Consider the following 5,544-nt stretch of genomic DNA (forward strand, 5'->3'; position numbering starts at 1 on the left):
TAGTCCTGTGTAGGGCTGTGTAGTGTAGTCCTGTGTAGGGCTGTGTAGTGTAGTCCTGTGTAGGGCTGTGTAGTGTAGTCCTGTGTAGGGCTGTGTAGTGTAGTCCTGTGTAGGGCTGTGTAGTGTAGTCCTGTGTAGGGCTGTGTAGTGTAGTCCTGTGTAGGGCTGTGTAGTGTAGTCCTGTGTAGGGCTGTGTAGTGTAGTCCTGTGTAGGGCTGTGTAGTGTAGTCCTGTGTAGGGCTGTGTAGTGTAGTCCTGTGTAGGGCTGTGTAGTGTAGTCCTGTGTAGGGCTGTGTAGTGTTGGACCGTAAACCTGGTTATTTCACTAAGCGGGTCGAATTGGGTGGCAATAGCAAGTGAAACGAATCTTTGTCAAATTGATAGCCTAAGCTATTTTTATAGCTAGTCAAGTCTTGGCAGGAAGCCTATGTGTTCAATGCTGTTAATATATAGTCTCCTGGTTCAATAGCTCCTCTGCCTATGGTGGCTCTACACACTGCGGCTTTGACTCAGAACACTGTATCAAAGTGCACAACGATCTGAGAGAACCGCCAGATCGCAAGGCCCGTCCACGAGACCAAGTCCATAGCGATGCAGAGACGGTGACTAGTAGTACTCACTTGTTGAAATTAATGCTGGTGCAGATTTTGAGCTGATCCCATAAACCACTGTGATGATTTAGTACGTCGAGAAGATTCTGTTTATAAGCGATAGACTTGTTCTATTTGGTGTACAAGTCACATCCACCGTGTAGTCTTTTGTGTAGGTAAACTGTTACTGAAGAATGCAATGCACGCTATAAATAAATGGCATGAGGAGACTACCTATTGAGTAAGTGACTCGGTAACAGCAGGCTAGGCTGCTCACTTGCTGAATATAATCCTGCGGTTCTCTCTTGCAGAATATAATCCTGCGGTTCTCACTTGCCGAATATAATCATGCTGTTCTCACTAGCTGAATGAAATCATGCGGTTCTTGGCAGGTTTGAGTCAGACATACTCAGATGTAAAATCAACTGATCCTATGAGTCTAAAAGAGTCTACCTACAGAAAAAACACAAATAAAAAGCTGTACAAATTATTGATGGAAAGTGATTTAATACACAAGTGACGTCAATGTCAAATTGATAGCTTTTGTCTGTCGGTAGACTGAATTATATTCTTGCCACAAATCGGCTAGTAGCACAGGAATGTGTCTTAGTTACTCATTGCTTTCGTCGAATGTAATGCTCTTGTTCTTGAAAGGTTTGAGTCAGACAGGCCGCGACTGGAAAATCAACCGATCCCATAATCCATTTCGATGCTTGAAAGTGCACAGTGAAGAGTCTGCCAATGCAGTGTACAAACTAGCAATAATGTCTCACACACGAGTCATCAGCTAAGTAATGTGACCCTAGATGAGCTATGACTTTGTAACGTATAATGACATATAGTTGGAGGGACTATTGTAGGCGACAGAAAGGTAAGAATAGCATTTTTGGTGGGCAGATGACCATAGTTTAATCCATTACCATGACCCTCTTCATCCTGGGGAAGAGGAAGGGGTGGTGGGGAGCGACAACCGTGCGAAAACTTTCACATTTCCCATTGGCTGTGAGTGCGCACATGTGTATAGTCATGACGGAGCACCCAGAGGGCAGCGCGCCACAGGTCAGCTCATTTGCATGTCCCCCATGGTCTGACTGTCGACGCCGAGTGCTACTGTAATGTCCCGAGGCGCCTGAGGGAGAGCATTCGGCACAAACAACTTGAACTGTGGCACGCTGGCATTTAAAACAAATGCAAAAACAAACATTTCTAACCATAAACACAAGAACGTAGTATAATTCAACTATGCTATGTCAAAAAAAATATTACATAATTTGTGACATAAGGTTTGCAAACTTAAAATAAGTTTGAAAAGGCCCAAAATGGGTTGCACTTGTTCCCATTCACATCCATTATAAGCCAGGCCTGTTAATGACCATCAAGTTTCTTTAATCATGGGGCTAGGAAGGTTATTTTATAATTGTGTTGCTTTGTAAGTCCTCTTACCAGTAACATTGACATTACTTGTATTTTGTGAAGTTCAAATTTTCTCTGTCATGCCTACCATATGCAAACAAAGGTCTATGTGAGAGAGAGTTTATCTGAGAGTGTGTGTGTGTGTGTGTGTGTGTGTGTGTGTGTTGGTGTGAGTGTCTAAGACATTCCATCCGGCCTCACATTTCCCTGCCTCTGCTACATCGAGCCATCTCTTTTCAGTCTGCCTTTCCGCTCGTTAGGCCATCGCAATTAATCTTCATGCACTTTTAATAAAATGAACAGCCAGAAAAGTATTGATCCCAGCATGCTCCAACGTCTCGTCTTGTCTCATCTCCGAGAGATTTAGCACCCCGCTGCAGGGTTCAGCATCAAAAGCCCTCAGAGAGAGAAAGGAGAGAGAGGAGAAGGGGGGCCAGAAGTGCATAGTCGGGGATAATGTTTGCGAGCTCCATGCTGGGTTTGAACTGAAAAGCGCGCGGCTAACCTCTTTAGCAAACATGTTCGCTGCAAACGGGAAAAATAAATCCCCGCTCTCTCCCTTCTGTCTGATGACGTTACATGTGTCACATTTAGAGTAACCCCCCTCGGTAGCATTAGCATGATTTCAGGTTCCCTTTAACTCAAAGGCGCGGCTTAAGGCTTATTAAGCGGGCTCATTCCGGCTAAGATGGATACTGGATGACAGACATTTTTTTTCATCTATCTGCGTACTCTCCTCTCAGTTGAGTCGTACGGGTTCGGGATCATCATCGGGATGAGGTTAAATTAGCCGATGATCTGAAAGGCTAATTTGATGCCACATTAAGACTGTGAAATTGCGGTACTCTCACACTATTCGCGTTTGGACTCAAAACGTCCGATCTGAAACCCTCATCCTCGCTGTTCAAAAAAAAGAAGGAAAAAAACCCAGCTGGGGCAAGGCCGAGGTGAAGCTCTGTGCGCAGCGGACATCCAGACAGCCACATACAGCCTCGTGTCGCATCTCTCAGCTTGAAAAAAAACACACTCTATTTAGCCATGTTCATTTAAGCAGACACAGCACAGATGCATGAATAAAATATCTGATAGTAAAAATTCAACGCAGGGTTTAAAAATGAGTTTATGTCTTCGTTCAGAGCTGTGTGATTGATGCGCTGAGACGGGAGCTGTCTGTCTTGAGTTTCTTTGTTCAGATCTGTCTTTATGTGTTTTTGTGGTGCCTTTCCCAATTCGTCTCTCACTTCTGAGGGGTAGCTGACCTGGTTTACGGCCTGAGCGGTAGCCTCCTCTGACTCGGATGAAGTGGGGAGTTTTTTTTGCAGAGGGTTGTCCGGCAAACTGCTGTAGCCCACAGCACGTGTTGAGACAAACTCTCATTACACGTCTAGGATGATTCCAGGGGGGTTCTTTAGGATTGCTTCAGTTCCTTTGATCCGGCTCACAGTCTGTTCGTGCGCATCCCGTCCCGTGGAATAAAGGGGTGAAAAGTCTGACTTGTCAATCACACACCACACCAGCGTACGGAAACAGACACACACACACTCACACACACTATGTGATCTTTGAATTACTGAGCACCTCCTTTCTCTCTTTCTTTCTCTCACTCTCTCTCCCCCTCTCCCTCTCTCAGCAGTGTCTGTGGTTTATTCAGCAGGATTAGGCATAGGGTCCAGGAGTACGCTGCTGGTGCTATGCCTGCATGGTTGGCTGTATTAAAGATAAGCAGCTTTTCTTGATAGGGCTCTATCCAGCTTTAATTACTGCAACTCCAGACTCTCCTGATGATGCACCGCTGTTTGCAAGAACAAACAGGGGGAGAAGCCGCTCTGCTGTAATCCCTGACCGGGGGAAGGGAGAGAGGGCAGGAGGGCTCCTCCGAACCAGCCTGTCTCTCACGGGAGACCAGTGTCTTCACCAACTCATCTGAACCCCTGCGTCGCATCACAAACGCACTCTGTTAGCAGGTGGATGGTGGGGCTGTGTTTACGTCTTTGCCCCCCGAAATGCCCTCGTCATTGGTTGAAGTACCTGCTGTGATGGTGGTGGGTGGACCACCCGAAAACTACTTCCCTCATCTCCCAGAAATGGTCTGCACTGGCCAATGTAGAGGTTAGTATGCGGCATTGCAGTTTAAAAGCACTTGAGATGCATCACCATAGACTCTTCATATTAAAATGCAGTATTTCACACATCCCAAAACTCAATGATTATTCCTAAACTGCCAGACATAGAAGCAGCTTTCTCCTCCATGCCATCACTCCCATAAATAGCTGACCAGTGTAATTTGGTATGTCATAGCAACTCTTGTTTCTTCACAAAGTTATTACACTCTGCTTTACATCTAGAAATACTGTATTGTAGAAATACTTATACATTACTATTTTATTCACGCTTGCACTTTATGTATATTGTGTAGATTTTAAATAATCTGTATATTGCTTGTATATTGTATGTTAATTATATGTATATAGTCTGTGTATGACCAATATATACCAATGACCAGAACCCAATTCATATTCTGATTCTGATTCTGATTCTGATTCTGATTCTGATTCTGATTCTGATTCTGATGTGAATGCCTTTCAGTGTGCAACATAATAGCCTGGACAGATTGGTCCCCTATAGACTATCTACAGATGCTCAGATTATATACAAAATATCTGTTGAAACTCTGTTAACTACAATTTATGGGTTAGGGTTAGGGGTTGGTTTAGGTGATGTTCAGTGAAAGAATGAGCTTGAATTAAAAAAAAACATCTGTAAAGTCTCTGTAGGCGGATATCCAAATAAAGTCTTAAAAAAGAATATTTGTATTTCTGGAGTTATTACACATTTATTACATAGGTTATTACACCAATCCTGGCACAGATTTGTGTGACCTGCATAGTGGCGAAACTGCTGAGATTTAACAGTGAATTCCTCTGGTTAAACTCATCAATTATATTTCATAATTGTCATCAAGGCAGGCCGAACAGCCACACACTAAAAATAAGCCTTCTGAACTGCACATGACCCAAACTTCCTCCAGATATAAACGAGGAAAGAGGACACAGCCGAGAGGAGAGGAGAGGAGAGGAGAGGAGCGGAGAGAGGAGAGGAGAGGAGAGGAGAGAGGGGAGGGGAGGGGAGGAGAGGAGAGGAGAGAGGGGAGGGGAGGGGAGGGGAGGGGAGGGGAGGGGAGGGGAGGGGAGGAGAGGACGGCACACGTGCCTGCAGGGAAAAAAGAGGACAGGGCTTGATGGAGTGCTCTCCTGACTCTACAAGTGTTGTATGACTGGGGACGACTGCAAGGCTTTTAGTGGCCTGTGTTGTTTGGGGTGCACAGCATGTTGTGTGTCATAATCGTGTGTGTGTGGTGATGGTGGTGTGTGTGTGTGTGTGTGTGTGTGTGTGTGTGGGGGGGGGGGGCGTGGCTGGGGTCGGGTGGCTGGGGGTAGTGTGTGTGGTTTGGAGGCTGGAGATTGCAGAAGACCAGAAAAAGAAGAGACAGAGAGGAAGAGGGAGAGAGAGGGGGAGTGATGGATAATGGGGAGGAGAGAGA

The sequence above is a fragment of the Clupea harengus genome, chromosome 14 (genome assembly GCF_900700415.2).
Source record: "Clupea harengus chromosome 14, Ch_v2.0.2, whole genome shotgun sequence".
Lineage (NCBI taxonomy): Eukaryota > Metazoa > Chordata > Actinopteri > Clupeiformes > Clupeidae > Clupea > Clupea harengus.